The 19,140-nt window shown below is 38.4% G+C and overlaps 1 protein-coding gene across 4 annotated transcripts in view; it reads left to right on the top strand.

Moving 5' to 3' along the window:
* The window catches only part of PDZRN4 (PDZ domain containing ring finger 4), a 227,524-nt gene that overhangs the window by 190,989 nt on the left and 17,395 nt on the right, over nt 1-19,140 (top strand). The gene's annotated exons all lie outside the window — the stretch shown is intronic.

Raw genomic sequence — 19,140 nt, 5'->3', positions numbered from 1 at the left:
GTGTCTCAGAGTCTCAGACTTTAAGTTTTATTTTGACTCCCCCTGTGTAATACAATATTAAATTTCTCTGTCAAATGTGTTTGTTCATGATACTTGTTCTGAAATGTAATAGAAACTATTTTTTTCTGATAATATTTAATTTAATTAGGAATGTAAGCATCTAGCAATATTTTTTTAAATGTTAAAATAGAAATAATTTTCACCATTTAATAAGAATATCAGTGACAATTTTTAAAGGTCTACCTGGTGGAATCAAGTCCTCTTTGTGGCCATTATTTATCCCTAATAATGGTTGGCATAAATACTGTGACTACAGTAAATGTTTGGACAGGTTCTCAGTTGCCTGTATTCTCTGCTAATCACAACATCATAGTCATTAATTTGCTGTTAGCTGTGATTCAGTTGCCTAAGGCATATTCACTGAGTGACTGAAATAAAGTGTTTGATGTGAAATTTAAATGGAAAATAAACTGTCTAGACTCCTTTGAGAAAAAGGTTTTCTGCTAAATATGTGCGTTTTTAGGAGGAACAAGAATATCTCACAGCCTTTAATTAGCAGAGCTCTAAACATTAAAGATATTCCCAAAGTTTAAGCCCATATGGTAATATTATGGTTTTGCTTACTCACTGGTTGTATTATCTGCTATTTCAGGTCCCTGTAAGACCTTACTAAGCTCCCTTGCCATAACCAGGGATCTGGAAAAACTGAGAGCATTGTCCTCCGAGTTATATATCTCCATCCCAAAACAGAGTCTCAGAGTCAAAAAGAACTTCTCAGCTCCTGGTGCTGGTCCTGGGGAGGAGCAGCAGGACAGGGGGTGGAGTAGAGGCTATGCTGCAATGCTAAACTTACAAAACTGTATTCGCCCTATGTGATGTGGGCATTTTTCCTCACTTTCCTTTCGAGATCTCCAATTAAAGACCAGCTTTTATATTACTTCCTGTATTAATATTGTCTCAAAAGTGTGTTGCTTTGTTTCTAGATTTTTAGCACATCGTATCCACCACTAAGGGTGAAAGCAGCATGGAGAAGGGTGCAGAAGCCCTGCTCATGCCACCCCTCAGTCTGCAGGCTGGATGGAAGAACCACAGAGTGTTTTCTATCTCACACTGATTGATTTATCCTGTGTTTATTGTTTTTACTGTGCTTTATTTAGAAGAAGGATTTTATCAGTGTTCCCTGATTTTATAGTTGTTTTTTAGTTTGTGACAACTTTCTGGTTGAACTTCAGCTAATCACACACAGCAAAAAACTTGTCTACTGTCAAGAGCATGGTTCTGTTTCCAAAATGCACATTAACTTTCCGATTGTACAAAAGGATGGACATAAGTAGCTCACAGGCAAACATGAAAATGGTCTCCATGGCAAACATGAAAATTTTTAAATGGGTTAAAATCCAAACCTGGAGATTTCAGAAAGGAATTGAAACAAGATAGTGGGCAGAAAAAGAACTAGAACAAAACCTCATTGTTTCCTAGAAATGGTTTGTAAATGAACAATGTGTCAGTTCTGAGACACAAACACAAAATATACGGCCACATTAGGAAGTAAGGAAATAAGATTAGCAAAGGCGGTGCTGGAAACAAAAATCTTTTTCAAGAAAGGGAATGTCCTGAAAAACTCTGATCACTTTGGTTCTTGCTTACAAATATGTGCTAGAGTTTTAGTACCTGAGCTACCACCATAAGAGACCAAGAGGAGGATCATGATAGCCAGCACTGGGTCTAGGGACTTATACTTGCAGTGGTAGGATTAGACACTTATAAGACTCTTCTACTCCAGTTGTAAGCTAGAAAAACCCTGTGGGCTGTGATCAGATTGTCACAATGCAATAAAGTCAAGTATGAGCCAATTGTCTTGGAAGGATGCACTCCCAGGGAGGCTCATTAGGCTCCATACAGTACCATACTTTAAACAAATGGCTGGGAAGGTGATGATGCTGGGGGATTTTCATCTGCCAACTTCAGCATCCATATGTTGTTACTGCAAAAATTCTCCTAAAAGAAGTCTGAATTGCTGGTAGATGGGAAGGCAGAGCCCACATCAGTCAGTGCTGGCAGAAAGGCATCAAAAGATTTGCAATTCTTGCATAGCCAGATACTCATGAGGACTTTTAAGAAGCAGAAATGGACTGATGTGTAAGTGCTCCATTGGACTTGCAATCAATATCACTGAAAGAGAGCCAGAGATACTCAGAATAAACCCACCCAGCCTGACTGTGAGTGGCTCTCTGCTGCTGGACAAGTGAGTTTAGGTTATAGACCCCACTTGCTGGTACCAATGAGGTGAAATGACTAAAAGCATCACAGTCCCCAGTAAATCTGTGTTAAACTTTGCTCTAAAATTTGTCCTTGTAAGAATAGAGGCTACAGGTACTAGGGAGGAATAAGTAAGTTAATGGTGCACATTTAATAACATTTCTAAACCTACTATCCAGGAGAGAGAAACTTTATATACTTGTTTCAGAGCATTAATAGTAATACAGAAATCAAGGGGACTGAGTCATTAAAATTGTGGGACAGTTAAAAAAATAGGTAGAAAAAAGATAACCAACAAAGGATGTTGATGTGAAGACAGAGCTGGTCAAAAGAAAGTATCACTGATATCTGGTCCTGTGCAATCAAGTCTAATGAGACAAGAAAATAAGATGTTACAAGCTGGTAGTGCCGTTTAGTCACCAGGTCTTTATCTATGGGCAGAGACCTTCATACTATGTGTGTACTGAAGTGGCTTTTGAGCAAAAGCAGAATGGGAGGTGACTGCTTTCTGCTGGGGGATTACAGCTTTTAAAACCTCATATATCTCAGGGAGGAAAAGATTCTAATTTCCAGCTGAATGCTTCTTCCAAACAGCAAAAGCAGACATCCCTGAGAAGGATAGCAGTGGTTTGCATTTTCTGTTGTTGCATATCTGAGGAAGACTATACTTAAATTTGCTGTCAACATTGAGGGGTTGTTTTTTGGAGGAAGATTGGGTGTTAGTCAACGTGGATGCACAAAGGAAACCAGAATAATTGCCTAAAATACTTTCTAGCTCTGATTATTTTCATTTCTAGGCACAAGTGATTGTTTCAGCTTTCAGGAGCCTGGAAAATTATATCAACAGTCCATCATATCAGGAGGGAAACATTTCAGAGTGAAAAAGGGAGAATGGCAGCCATTGGGTTATGGTGACTTTAGTTAATGCACACCAATGCTAGGCCTGATAGATTGGGACAGTTTTAAGACCAGTACCTCTGAAAAGTTGCTTAGGATAGAGTTGACCCTATATGAAATTATGAGGTATTCTGATGCTCTTCACTTAGAAACCATTGAGCAGCTTTATGTTACTTTTTTGCTCAGAAAGTTTGTGCATGTCAGTAAGTATACAGAGAGCCACATGAATCATGTGCAGGTAAAATCTTTCTGTGGTCATGTTTTGTGGAGCCTTTTGTGTCCAGGCAGTGAAAGGATAAGAGTTCTTGGAGGAAAGAGCATGGTATCTTGAGAAAAAGCCATGTGAGAATTTTCCCACTTGGAGCTGAGCTGGAAACTACATACATGCTGTGTGCATTCTTCCTGTGCTATAGAAAATAGGATTTCTGGAAATTAGAATATTCATATGCAAGTTGCTTTACTGCATCTTCCTCCTCCTAAGCACAGCAGTGCATAGTGCTCTGAGGGTTGGCTAATACTTCAGGGCAAAAAGTATTGCTCTTAAGATCATGTTCTGATTTGTAGACCCAAGGGACAGATTTTTCCATCAGAATAAGGAAATAGATGTGTGTGTATGCATGTTGAATGCAAATGCTAATTTATGGTTATGCACAGCCATTCATTTAAATGTTTTGATAAGTATTTGCGCTTCTAAATCTGTTAACTGTAAACTTAGATTAGTCCATCAAATTTACTATTGGCCTGATCCAAACCTGCTGAAATTCCTAAGGTTTCTTATTAACCTGGATTCTGGATCAGATGCTGTCAGCTGTTTTCACGAACAACTAAAAATGGGCCTTGAATAGAGATGAACTAGAAACCTTTTGGAATTGGCCATGAGTAAGTCTTTGTGTAGACATCTTTCCACTGGACAAAGTTGCATAGGCAAAAATTTTACCCTGCTTTTCTTGTTTCTTCTACTGTATCTGAGCATTGCAGTAGATACAGTGCAGTAGTAACACACTGGTTCCTTCTTCCAGTAATACTCATCCCATTGTGATGAGGGGAGGTATTTCAGAGGCAAATTCAAATTTATCAGTTCTGTGACATTACACTTTTGAAGTGATTGATTTCTGTTGATATTTTTTCCTTAGAAATAAAGGAGTAATTTCAAATTAGCAGTCTGAGTGAGGCTGTTTATCTGAATAAAGTTACTTGAACACCTGTAAGTATTTATTGGTTGAGGTTCTCCTGGGCCACTGAAGAGTGGTCTCAGTGACATTCACTCTCAGTGAACAGCCCACCACTGCTGTAATAGTCCAGGAGAGACCTGCCTGCCTGGTGAATTCCTATTTAAGACCTTTTCAACACATGGATTACTTAACCAATAAAACAAACAAGTCTGTCTATCTTGTGAATACATATTTAGGGCCTTTTTAACATGAGGATTACTGAGCTGATAGCCTGTAACAGCTCCCTCCAGAGCTCTGATAGTCTGCAAACACCCCTGTGTGAGCATTACAGGAGCTTGCAGCAACACAACTGGAACTCCTCCTCAATTGCTAGCACCTGAACAAACAGGTTTTTATGGAAACAGCTTCTGTGCACACACAGCCAGCACTGCTGATTGCTGCTGTCAGGCTCTTTTGTTTTGTTACTTGATGAGTGTTTCTGCACAATGAAGCTAGATATCAGCTTGTGCTTGTTTTTTCACTGTATTTCCTACTGTGATTGGAATCTTCATATTTCACCCTGAACGTCTTAAAATTGGAGATAAATCACAAAATGCACCTCTAGGAAACAAAAGGCGGTTTTTGAATTCAGCAACCACCAGACATAATTTAAAAGAGAAGGCTTCAAGAAATATGGATCCTTATAGAGATATGAGTGTTGTAGTTTGGAAGAACTGAAATGTTGGACAAGGTTGTGTCTTTCCATTGTCATCAGACCTGACTGGTGTGGTAGGAGAAATAGGAACAAATTTGCTGTGTTGTAGATTTTCAATGGAAAAAGCAGATGCTTCTCACCACATGCCTTACCTTATGGAGCTGCTGTTGTGATGAAGGGACTGAACTGACAGATTAGATAATTTGGGACTTCATCATAGAATCGTGGAATGGTTTGGATTGGAAGGGACCTTAAGATAATGTAGTTCCAAGCCCTGTCATTTGCAGGGACACCTCGCACTTGACCAGGTTGTTCAAAGCCTCATCCAGCACAGCCTTGAACACTGCCAGGGATGGAGCATCCACAGCTCCTCTGGGTGTCTGACCACCCTCATAGTGAAGAACTCATTCCTAATATCTATCTAAATGTGCTCTCTTTCATTTTAAAGCCCTTACCCCTTGTCCTATCATGACATGCCCATGTATAAAGTCCCTCTCCAGCTCCCTTGTAGCCCCCCTTAGGTGTGGAAAGAAGAACTCTTAAGTTCTTCCTGAAGCTTTCTCTTTTCCAGGCTGAACAACCCCAGTTCTCTCAGTCTGTTATCATAGGAGGCACACTTGGTACAGTTTCTTTTCTGAGCATTGGTTCAAACCTAGCAGTTACAGCTGAATCATGGCTTCCCCATACTATAGAGAAATTAACTGACACCGTTATTCTGATTTTTTGGTGTCACTTTTTAATATTATATGGTACCTGCTGATAAGAAGTATTATGAAGGAAGTGAACAGATATGTGTGTGTCTGTAGTTTGTGGTCTTGGCTGCTTAGGAAAGTCTGGTTTGTGGGAACTTGGGGTGATTTGCCCATTTTTTTCCCCATTCCACCTGTTCTATCATACAAATATAAAGAGAAAAAAATAGACTATGTTTTAAAGCTATCTTGTAAGGAATTCTCCTGGATTAGTAAATAGATTATTAGAGTTGTTTCAGTTGGACCTGAGGAAGCACTTATCATGATCAAGGCTTCTGAAACCTTTCCTTGTGATTTCTTCCTGTTAACTCAAAAGAGTTCTGGATGGCAAACACCCAGCCTGTGACCCAGCTATTGACTAAAAATAGAAAAGGTCACAGTTGAAATAAAAAAGGGGAGAGTGGTGCTGGAATATTTTTTGCTTTATTTCTTTTAATAACACTGGAAAATAGTTAAAAGAAGACTGAGCACGCATTTGAAATAAAACAGCATAAGATTATGTATTTTTTAAATACCCTTGAATTTACATCAGTATAATTTACCCATAGACAATATTAAACATGGAATTTCTCCCTAACTGTGCCCGATTGTACACTGTAAATGAAAAAAGGATTGATAAAAGGAGCAGCCCTTTTCTTTCAGTTTTTCATTTGTCTTTTAAGTATTGAGGTCACTTTTCAGGTATAAATAAATTAAATTAAACCATTCTATTGAGATTCTGCAGTGTTATATGTCCTGTATTGCTACATGAATTCACAAGTGGGTGAACTAAGGACAGTTGTACTGAGAGACTTGTCAAGTCAATCAGTGGCAGAACTGGCAATAAAAGCTAGAAGCCTTTAATTATAATGCATCTCTTTTTTGGCCATTAAATCACTCTTCTTCCTTGCTAGTCATTGGGTCATTTAGATAGAAGGCAATGTCAGGGTAATTTCTGCCACAGTTGTTCACTGATTTTGAGTGTATTGCTGTATATCATCACAAAATCCTGACATTCAAAGTGAATGAATTTGCTGTCATCTCACTTCCTCTAAGTAACAAATAAGCCAATTTAGGGATTTGAATCGTGTCCACAACTGCAGAGGATCATGAGAGAATGGGGAGAAAAAGACACAAAACTGGCATGGACAAATTTATCAAGGTTATTACCATTTATTGTGTTTTAACAACAGGAGAAAATATGTATCAAGTCAGTGATATTCATTCTGTTTCATGATTTCATAAAACAAGCACGGGGTTACTCCTTATTTCACCTGGAAGCTAATAAAAATTCTTACTTGTTGTCAGAGCTTATGTTGTTCCAGGAAAATGAAGAAAAGTGACTTTAGTTCAGCAACACTATTGCCGGGCAATATAACAATGTATGGAATGTGCTTTTCAGTCAGTGAAGGAAGAGAAAGGTGCTGGTAATATTTTCATATTTGTGTAGATCTGTGGATTATAAATCTTCTGTTTTGGGGAAATTCTTTGTTTAGACAGTTCTTACATTATTATCCCACATACTTCCATATATGCTTTGCAGTCAAAATGTTTCTAAGGGTTTTATTGATGCTATTTTTCATATGCCTTCTACTTGAATGTTCATGTAGTCTGTCTTGGAAACATGAAATCTAGCTATACAGAGAAATATGAGAGGTAATAATTTATTTTACATATTCTTTTAAAAGTAGCCTCAGTCATGTTAACCAGTTTATTATAATATGTTGCTATTTTAAAGCTTAGATCCTGGGAAATCCTAGAGCACAGGAAGCATGGGCTGAGTCACCCTAGCAAGAGGGAACCTTTTACAATAAACTGGGCTTAAAACAAGGTTTCAGTATTATTCATGCGGGGCTTTCAGAGGAGAAATCAAAAAAAAAAAGCAGGAGAGGCCTTTTCTCTGGGAGTTTGCTTTTTTATTTAATGAGGGATCTCTTCAAAGAGAATGTGATAGTTATTCCTAGAGGGCATGGTTTGGTGAGCAGGAATACAGGTGAAACTGTATTGTGCATCAAAAAGCAGAAGATGAGTTTGCTTTGTATTTCATCTCATGATTTTATCAATCTGCACAAGTGTGTGTTTGGGGGTAGAGGGCATTCTGTGTGCAACAGAAGTTTGAACAGCTGAAACTCAGCATGGATGTGGTGCCCATAGACCTTACTTTGGTGCCAGGAAAATCAAAATGTGTTTTGAAAGTAATTTCTTATTGCTTCATGTGCTTGATTTATAGGCACATGTATGTGATTAAAATGTACATATTTTAACTATACATATTTTAATATGTGTGTACCTCAAGGTAAACAAGACCATAGATGGGATGGAATTTTAATAGTGTTTTCTAAGAATTTCTAAGTTCAACTTTAAAATCAGCTTTTTCATAGTATTTTGCCTTTACTGTGTCTGAAAGGCATAAAATGAATTACAGGAAGGTATATTTCTCACAAATGTAATTGAACAACTGCATTTTCAGCTTGATTTCAATTAATATCCCAAAAGAGCCTTCATACAGTTGTAGATCTAGGCTGTCCATACACATGGAGTTGTAACTGGATAAGAGTTTGAATCTACAGCTATGTGTTCCACTGTCCAGATAAATGCTTGCTGCAGCAGATGTTGGCACATCTGTTATGCCTCCCCATTTCGATTGGCTGCCTGGGTGTTTAGAAAGTGCTGATGAGGCAGATAAATCTTCTGACACATTTCAGGCCCAAAGCAGGCAGGCAGCAGTAACAATGATGTTTATAGAGCCAAGTACTCAGCGGTAGCATTTTGAAATACAGCAAATATAAAGTATGTTTTTACCTGCACTAGGTGAAATTTATTGTATTGTATAGTATTGTTTTAATTTATTATTTCATTTATTGTATTGTGAAAGCTAATTATTCTAAGTGATTTTCAGCTGATCTGAACTGCAGCTATGATGCCCCTTAAATCTCTGGACTTGGTGTATCTAAGGTATATTGTCTAGAAAAAGGTGCTTGCTACAGTTTAGAAAGAACTGTAAGGTATGAAGAGGTTCTTTATTAGACATAAGGGAACTGGAAACCAGAAATAGCTGAGGTAGATGGGGTTTTTGGAAGGGAAATAGCTATCATCTGGGGTCCTGAAGTTCCTGGTCTTAACAGAATTCTTGTTTCAACATGTTTTCTTCTACCCAGTGAAGTGTGTCAGATTTGAATGTTTTTATACCATTAGGGCCTGGAAAACTCCAGAGTATCAAAGAGGGCATTCATGGACAAAGTATATATCTGACAGTCTCAGGTGTGGAGACTGGTTTCCAAGTACATAGAGGTTTGCACATCTTGGATCCCTTCCAGACCTTAATCTCCAACACAATGAATGATAAACAGAAATGTAGAAGTTGCTGTAAAGATTTTAGCACTGATGTCATGAGCTAATATTGTCTCATTCCCTTCCGTAGACATTACCACTAAATTTTCCAAGTAGCCTTCAATTACCCCTATTTGAGGCAAGTCCAGAAATTGCAGTGAACCTGTTGTAGAGGAGCAAAGAAATGGATGCTGATTATACAGCTGATATAGGTGTAGTCTACAACTTGTAGTTGTAGTTATAGTCTGCAGCTTCGCAGGACAACTTTTCCGGTCTTTGACTATCCTCATATAGTAAAGAAGCACTTCCCTAAATATCCAACTGGAATTTCCCGAGTAGCAACTGATGTCTGTTGTCTCACATGGCTGTCACAATGCACCTCAAACAAGAGTCTGGTTCTGACTTCTCTGGACTCTTGCAGTTGGTGTCTGAAGGAAACAACAATATCTCCTTATTGAGTAGGTGAATTCTCTTCAAAAGGCTAATCAAATGCAGTTCTCGCAGCTTTCCCTTTTTGGAGATGTACTCCAGCCCTCTAATTAGTTAATGGACTTCTAGTCAGATATGGATTACTGTATTCCTACCTGAAAACCAAGAGAAGGTCCATTCTAACATTTTACATCAGAGCCATTTCCATTGGAAAACAGATGTGGGAGCAAATTCTGGAAAGCCCCAAAAGGAAAAAAAGAATGAACTGGTTAAGTTTGTTGGGTTTGTTTCCCCCACCCTCAAGGAGCAAAAACCAATGTGACAGGTTAGCGTGTTCACACACACTGCTCAATAGAATAGTTACTACTCCAGTCTGCTTATCTCATTTTAACATAAGGTTCAGTTTCTGCCTTGTCTGTGCTATCCCCACCTACTTTCTTTAATGAGAAGAAAGTGACAATGTAGGAGCTGAGATTAGTGAAAAAGAAACACTTCACTGCATATTATCAGTTAGCTCATTATACTTTAACCTCCTTTTGTATTCTTGCAAATTCACATTTCTATTGAGGGAAACACCATAAGCAAGGACCAAAGTTGACTCCTGAAAAATACTACATATAAGCATTTCATCATGGATCTCTTTGCTCAGAAAGCAAGTATTCATGGTTTTCCCAGATACACAACATGCCAGAAGGGGTGCTGGGTCTCAAGCAGGAGAAAATATATATGCATACATATCACAGGAAAATATAGATATGTAGTTAAGTATCTCTAATAAATTACCATTCATACTGCACCATGGGAAAGGAACAGAAGTAAAGAGGAGAGGAAGAATCAGAGAGAAAAGTAAGGCCATGGCTTGTTGGAAAGAAGACAGTGGATATTTTACTTTCCAGTAAGTGTGATCATTCAGACAATAGGGAAAAATTGGTTTTCAATAGCATTTAGAGTATTTTAGTTTTAATATTTCTCATAAGTGTTGATTTTTTTGGATTTATCATTTTGGAATCTGAAGATTTGGTAGCATGCACACTAGTTAAGTTTCAAGAGAAGGTTTGTGGCTTCCTGGAGGATACACTGTCAGCTGTTGACCAGCAGCCAGGAAGCCTGTAATTTGTAAAGGATTTTTTTTTTCTTCTTTGACTTCCATATGACATACACTTACTCCAAAGTCCACTGTGTGTCTTTAAGCTAGAATATCCTTTAAATGCAAGTCAGACAGGCCACAACAAGGTCTGCCAAGCCCACAGACTTAGAGGTGTTTATCTCATCCTCATATGCTCCAGACCCTTCCTCCCACTGCAACACTGAATTTGTTCATAGTACAGTGTCCACAGGCTTCTCATATCTGTAGTCCAGGTCCATCATTCATGCAGCCCAATCAGTTGCCCCATCCTCACTCGAAGGGAGTCTCAGCTGACACCAGGGTGTCTTCCTCCTCCCACTCATGGCCAGCAGGCTATTACTGATTATCACACATCAAACTGCTGAATACTCACTGGCAACCCCACCACGCCTTAAGTTTCTCCATTGTTTGATTTTTCACATGGAAGTGTAATGCACACCAAAAATTTTCACTCCAGAGCCACAGGGTAAGAGTGAATTCCCACATCCATTGGAGCTTCTTTATTATCAAAGGATTCAGCAGCAACAGGGCCAAATTCTGCTCTCCCAGAACAATGATATTTAATTAATAGGTGCCTATATTTAAGCATATTAGTTCTGGGGTTTTCTGCTAGTTTTTTTCTTTTTCTCTTTTTGTTTTCTTTTGTTTTCTAACACTGGTATCATTGTCTACAGCATCCTGCCATCCCAGAGCATTCTTTGTCTGGACACAAAAGAGCATGTGGCTCTAAGAGTAGCTATAAAGCAGGGATCAGTAGGAAAGTGGTTTTATTTTTAAGTATTTCTCATACTACATTGTGCTTGGGTTTGGATTATGCATTTTACAAATGCCTGCTGATATTTCTACTTTTTGCTTTGATGTAAACAAATCTTGTGGCAGAGATTCTTAAATCTAACCCAGACTTTAAAAAATGAGGATTATATGAGACATCAGCCTATAAGGTAAAGCCCCCACCCCTTGGACTGAGCATTGTTTTTCCCCACCATGTGGAATGGAGATAACCCTCTGTTTCTTTGTGGTAAGCTACCAACCAAATCCATTCTGGCAAATCTGACACCCAATGTGATTTGTCCTTTTCAATGCTGTTTATGAGAAGTCAGGACAGTCTTCTGTCAAAATTGATAAGTGGGAAGACACCAGGGAATGCAATTTTATTTGTAACAGCACAGCTGCCAGCAGTTCCAACTTGTTTACATCTAGGCTGCCTCTGTCTTGCTCCATAGCTTTTCTATTTCCATCCAAATAGCCCCCAAGTACATCGTGGATGTGCTGGTCTGTGTGAAATCTGAATAACAGAACATACTGGGACTGTTCGAAAGAGGGAAAATAATTTATTTCTTTAGGTTATTTTTACAACTTGACAATGTCAGTAATTTTAAAAGTGAAACCCTGAACTCTACCAAATCGCCATAGACATTTACAGAATGCATTCTAAAACTGATCTATAATGTGCTAAAATCCTGCAGTGTTTGTAACCTTCCATGATGAAGATAGCAGAGCAGTTAAGAGCTTTGCTTTTCTGATAGGAGAATTGTTTTTCTTGTAAAAGTGGCTGGCGTTTGTAAATTAAATCCCCTGCAAGCTTTTAAATACAAGTTTATTCATTGTGAAAAGAACGTGATAGGACCCTGCAATGACCTGTGAAGGGGAGGGCTGTTTCATTGCACTCTGTTTCACACTGAATACTTCTGGAACATAGCCTTCAATTAGCCTGTGTTACAAAGGCATTAATGTATTTCCTGGAAAATCCCTTTGACAGGAGAGCATAACTCTTGATGATGTTAGGACAGTTCTGAGGTTTAGGATGCCTTTGTTTGCCTGCAGAATTGCTTGCCTGCTGTCTGGAAGCCCCAGAATCCCAGGCGGTTTTGATCTTTTTTTATTGGCACACTTAAGAAAGCTGCAGTGATAGGCAGTTCCTCTATACAGGCTCTCCTGTGAGCTGTTTCTTTACAGCAGCTCACCCTAAACACTCAGTTGTCATGGAGGTAAAGTGAGAGAAGGGCTTTACGTTGGACTGATCTATCGTATGACAGAAGAGCTTTTCTAGAAACTGGATATTCTTGTTTCCTTTTGCCATTTCTTTTTTTGCATTTATGAATAAATAGATAATCTGTGTGGTTTGTGATTAAAAGTTAGTGAAATCCAGAGATGGCTGCAAATGTCATTGCTCTGATTCTGTGGATTGTGGGGTGATCTGACATTTTTACTTTCTCATTATAAGCATATACCCTGTTACTATCTTTTCAAGATTTATAATCATGCTCTTAAATTAACTGTTAGGTGATTGCCAGGAAAGATTTTCTGCAGTGTAACTGGCCTGCCTGGCATGCATTTACATACAGATACATAAGCACTGCACAGATATATAAGTACAGCAGTGCCTATATAGTCATATATAGAAGTTTATACACACAGACCCATGCACATGCAAGTAAAGAATTAAATATTCAACATCCACCCCAACCCTGAAAGTGAAATAGCTACCTTAGTATGAAATTACTTTGTTAAATATACAGCAGAGGCATTACAGACTCTCTTCATCTAAACAAAGATAGGTAGTCCATAGAAAACAGATCATAATTGAAATAGATTGTTTTGATGAATTCTACCAATGCTAGGATTTACATTCTCTTTCTTCTGAGTTTCTTCCAATTACTTCTGGTCACCATATAAACTCTAAAAAAAGCCATGCTCAGTGTTGGAAGCATGATTTGGGTTATGAGACACATGATACCTGTTTGAAACACTAAGTGTCTGTTTAGAGTGTGTATCTTACCCATTGTACACACCCTGATCATTTGTACATGACACTCACAACTCCTGCACAGTACAAATTTGAGATGAAATAAACTGTGCTTTAAAATGAAGTCTAAAGAACAGCATTTATTCTGCTGCTGATGTTTGTTTTGCTACAAACCCTCTGTTTTACACCCTCTCATTTGCAATGCATGATTTTATGTGACATGTAATACCATTATCATCTCTTCTGAATTTGAGATGAATTTTTTCTATTTAGTAGTTCCACTGTTAGCCCTCCTAGGGCTTCATTAGATTGAGCTGTTCCTGTACAAAGAGTTAAGGTTCTGTTTGTATTATTTTTATTTCATGAGCAGAATTACTTGCCAGTGATGATGAGTGTGTGGCATTATGAAAATTAAATATTATACGAAGTAGCAATGTAAACGACTGTTGATTTAGCAGCCTGGAAAAGGTAAATCCTTCAGGTCAGGTGGAGGAAAAGACCAAGAAAGTGAATGCTATTAGCAAGATGCTGCCAGGTGCTTGGCTCTTTGAAGACCTGTCTCATCATGATCCCAGTGCTTGCATCATTGAGATGCAAGATAAGTGATGAGACAAGAACTGCAGAGCTGGAATTACTAAACACTTTTATGAGACTGAAACTGATCTTTTCTTAGTTTCCATAGTTAACAGGAACTCACAAGAAGCTGAAAAAAATTATGACTTACAGAAACTTCATATAGTAACTGTGACAGAAAGTGTAAAAAGCAGCCAAAATTCAGCTGGAGGTTGGTCTCACCCATAAAGGTGCCGAATCAAGATGATACTGCAGAATGAATCTTAATTTTAAGGTATAATCCTTATAGTCCCTTAGCTCTTCTGTTTGAGGCCTCAAAAGACTGGCACTAGCTCAGATAGATGAGGATTTTTTTTCAGTGTAACTAATTTATTAAAATAAGTCTGACTTTAATGTACTTTCTCAGTTAATTCCTTATTGAGCTATTCTGTAAGTACTCTGATCTTGGCCTTTTGTGCTTCCTTCATTCAATTACTCATTCTGTCAGTTATACCATTAGCAAGATGAACAGTAAAAGCAGCTTGTCAGCAATTGCTACAGGTAAAAAGGAAAAACAAAGACAAAGTAACTATTCTGTTCTTATTTTGCTTTATTATTTTGTTGTTGTTTTTTCTTAAAATGTACACTAAACACTGTGCTTCTCCACTTTGGATCATCAGATATTGGGCCCCTTGTTCCATTCAATAAGCCTTGATTTCTGCTGAAAGGGCTGTGGCACAGAATAACTTGCCTGACACAAGACACTGCTTTACAGGTAAACAGGGCAAAAATCAAGAAACCTGTAGGCTGAACCTTTGTGTATTTTAACAATTCCAAACTCTTAGGTCATCTCACTATGAGGTAAATTGTGTAAAGAGTTTGGTGCTCTGCCTGGTGGTGGACTGTTAAGGGGTAAAACATAAAGGTAGTTTATCTCATGGGGTTGTTTCAGAATCTGCACATGACCACTTAGCTGTGGGCAGTAATTCACTTATTAGTGGTAAGTGCATTGTTCTGGGTGGCTACGAAGATAACATTTTCTTTTCTGGGCTTTTTTTCCCCTTAATATTGCAATAATATCAGCTAGTAAGAATTATAATCTGGGTTTGGTCCAAAAGGTACTAGTAATCCTTCACTGGTACAGAAAAATTGCTGAGCCCACAGCCATGTCCATAGAGTGCATCTCTTGGAATTCTTTTGCCTTAAAACACCATTACATTCCTGTGGGCTTTGTAAATAGAACTTGACAGCCATATTTCAAACATTTTAGGATTAAGATAAAGCATCACTGAACTGCATTGTTTGTTTCACCACACAAGGAGTTTTTCAGATTGGCAGCACTTTTTCTTTCTGCTGATGGAGTAGGAATCCTTCTCGAGTATGCTGTGGTGATTTCCTTTTCTAAAACCTATGTGTGTCCTGCTGTGTTGGCTCTTAATTTAAAACCTGTTGTTTTCATACTTGTAAACAGCAAAGCTTCTCTTCTCATTCCTGTCTTTTTTTTCTTCCCCTGTATTTAGGAGTGTTGTTTGAACAAGAGGGAAGAAAGAGGAAAGAGTCTTTTGGTTTTACAGGCTAGACTATACTGATCTTTTCCTCTAAAGATAATGGAGCTAAATAGAATGAGTAGATTCTAGTTAATGCTTAGAAATTAAACTGTTGACTGTATCACAAACTGAAAATGTTTAGGATCTCCTGTCTTACCATGTCACAAAAACATAAAATTTGAACGATGAATAACAGGTTCTGTTACACTGGGGAGTAACACTAATTAAAATTGTTTTTTGACTATTAATTTGTTTTTTATCTCAATGGCAAGATAATATTCTCATTGTAATGAGGAGTTTAATGTTAACTTATCACACAATGTTCATTTAGGAAAAATACTGCTGTGTTTGGATTTGATGCTGCCCCTTCTCGTGGCAGAGTTCATTGGACCCATTACTCTGGATCCTGTATGGGTGAGGAAAGCTCAGTAGCTGTGACAGTTTTGATAGTCTGTCTTGGTCTTTTGAGTGGGTTCAGCAATTGGTGTAAAGGCAGATGGGGATTTTTTTGAAGGGTGTAGAGTATTTATAGTATTCTTACAGTGCTTTTCAAATGCTCTGTGACCATTTATTCTTTAATGTGCTGCTACTCTGGTAGTGTTTTTCTGCTTATAGATAAGGAAAACAAGTCACAAAAAGTTGTATGAGGTGAATATAGCAAAGCAGTTACAATCAAACAGGGGAACTCTGCTAAAAAAATCTGTCTTGTGAGGCAAGATATTCCTAATTTTTTTTTTTTTTTTTTGGGTAAAGTACAATAAATTTGCAATGGTAGGGAAATTTCAATCCTACATGATCTGCATCTCTTTTCTGTCTTTTCTATGTCTGCAGAAATTGGCTACTTTGTAAATTTGCATCCCAATCTTTCAAGAAGGGATAGTCCTTATTCTAATTTCTGCGTGTGTCTTTTAACCAAATAATTTATAGCGAAATACCATAAAGTATTGTCTTTACTGTGAAAATGCACTGAATTTTTGTTCTGGCCACTCAGAGAAAAAAAGCAGCAAGTCAAAGATTTAGCCATTTGGCATTGATTTCTGTCACTTGGCAGCAAAGTACTCTTCAAAGAGTTGAGAGGTGCTGCCCCCTATGTGCCCAGAAGAGGGGAAGGCTATCATTTCCTGAGCTCTTCCTGAGCTTCAGTCCCTCTCCTCCCACCATCTGTCTGTCAGCACTATTCATGAATGTCCAAATATTATTTCTCATATATTTTGAAAATGCTCAGTCTTGAAGACTCATGCACACAGAGAAAAGCCAAAGAGAAAGTGACTGCGTGTGTGTGCGCGCACACATGCGTGCATATATATCAAAAAAGATTTCAGAGGAGGAAATTATTTGCAAATTCATTACTGCTGTCAAACCTACTGTTTCATCTGTTGAAGACTAGTTGTGAGGAGAAAAACTCCACAGCACTATAAAGCGTCTGTTGCAAAATACTATGTCAAATGTATCTGACTGTGATAGTCCAGATTCTCTAGTTTTTCACTTGCTGCTCTTCCGCTGAAATTGTTTTGTACATGCTTATTACTCAGACTTAGCAGATTTGTGGGCTTTTGCTCTAAGAGATGATATACTATTTCATGCAAAGTGGTTTTAAATTTTCCAAAAATATTTTTTAACTCTGGTTCGTTTGCTTGTGACCAGGATGTATTGTGTTTCCTGTAAAAAAAGAGATGAGGTTAGTAGTGCAGAAGTGACATGGGCCAGAGGAAGTTATCTGGAATGACTTCCAGTGGAAAGAAACAGACCTTAACCACTTTGTCCCCCATGCTGAATGAGATATGACTTGAGTGTGTACTTGCATCTACACTGAAAAACATGAAGTGGTTGTTGGGGACTTAGTATTTAAGTGCCAGGATCTCAGTTGTAGATATCTACAGCTCCTAAGCAGCCACAGCCATGTGCAGTCATCAGACTATATTTAAGAAAGAGATAGTCCAAGATTACCAAGTACTAACCTCAGCTCTCAGATCTGTTACTCGGCAGAGAAATGAAAGCTGCGGTGGCTCAAGTACTGTGTGCAGCCAGGGCTATTGCAGCCCAGCCAGGAGACATTAGTCACTGATACTTGTCATCAGCTGCTTCCCTGAGGTGGTTTTGGCAAATCTCTTGTACACACAGGATGAAGCCTCTAGGCTCATCCTCATTTTCCTTTGCTCTTTCATGCCCTAAATGGTTAATTTTTTCTGCTCATTGAGCCACCACACTAAGAGAATTCAGTTTGTTTGCAGCCTGAAATGTTGGTACAGTTTTGAAGTAGTATTTTGAGTCAAATCATCCACAAGAATTTTAAGGTCATTCCCATCTGAAGAAATTGTGTTCAGAGCAGTCCTTGGGGCCTCTGTCTACCCTCAGCTTGGGGATACAAGAGGTTGTGCCAGCAGGACAATGAAAGTTAATGGATTTCAGCTTGTGCACAGCTCCCTGTTTGCCTTGATTTAAAGGTCCCAGTTTCGGCCCTTTATGGTGTATTTAGGTTTCCTTATAGGCCTCCATGGGACCACAAACTTCTTTATTCCTTAAAAATGTACCTTGTTGCTGTAATTGAAGCCATTTTGTTACTGTAATTTCTCCCTAATATTACAGTTCTAGTCAAGTGGTCTTTCCCTCTGGAGACATCAATTACTATGGGTTTTGAATAGGCCTCCCTCCAGTACACATCCTTTTGCTCCCAATGCCAAAATCAGGTCACTGTAATTTCCTTCCCTAATAAAACATGCTTCTGTGTTTCTTCTTTCAAACCCAATGTGTAATGTGTACTGGTGAATAATTCCACTCTTTGCCACCCTATGCAGAGCTCCTGCCATATCTAAGAAAAACTAAATACTACAGATTTCATGAGTTTTTTTCTACATTTTATTTGTTTTCATGAAGACATTGAATATCCAAAGTCCAGAGAGAAGCTTCTAGGACTTGTGCAGGTAGTGAAACTGTGTAGATTTGAATTCTCATGAGAGAGTAGGGGAGCAAGCCAAAGCAGTGCACTTTGTGAAAGATCTTCAGCTGAATTGAAAACGTCACGAGGCTCGTTGGCTAACCCATGTGTATGAAGTACAGCTTTTTCTGTAAGTTGTGCTTTTTGACAACTGAGCCCTACAACTTGCTGGATTCAGTAGTGAGTCCTCACTACTGTGCACCCAATGCCTTTTTGTGGATTAGTCTGTATGACATGTCTGGGAATGGGGGGAACAGGATTTGTATCACAGAGAGCTCTGTATCTGAGAACTGAAGCAAGGGTTGTTCTCTCTCCTTTTATTGCATAGCCACAGAAGCAGAAGTTGTCAGGGTCCAAATGTGACCTGAAGACTCTCTTTACATACAAATACCAACCAAAGTTTCCTACTTGAAGCCAAGCTAATACTCAGTGTTATTGGGTTCATCCTGCTTTATTACAACTATTTCTTTCACAATGTTCAAACCAAGTGCAGCTTTGCCTTTTTGTGAATGGTTCCCCTATGAAGCCCTAAAGATGCTTAACTCAGATTGGTGTATATAGTTATCACTTTACCATCTGCCCAAAAACTTGCACTTTTCATGAGATGCCACTGCTGGGACATCTGGCACTAAAAATATGTTTTCTGCATCATCTCACAATTGAGGAGGATGCCACTGCTGTTTAGCTCCACAGGAGATTCCTTGAAGCATCTTTCTGTTATCCAA

The sequence above is a fragment of the Camarhynchus parvulus genome, chromosome 1A (genome assembly GCF_901933205.1).
Source record: "Camarhynchus parvulus chromosome 1A, STF_HiC, whole genome shotgun sequence".
Taxonomy (NCBI): domain Eukaryota; kingdom Metazoa; phylum Chordata; class Aves; order Passeriformes; family Thraupidae; genus Camarhynchus; species Camarhynchus parvulus.
The sequence above is the reverse complement of the archived record's forward strand: the minus strand, read 5'-3'. Positions and strand labels throughout refer to the sequence as shown.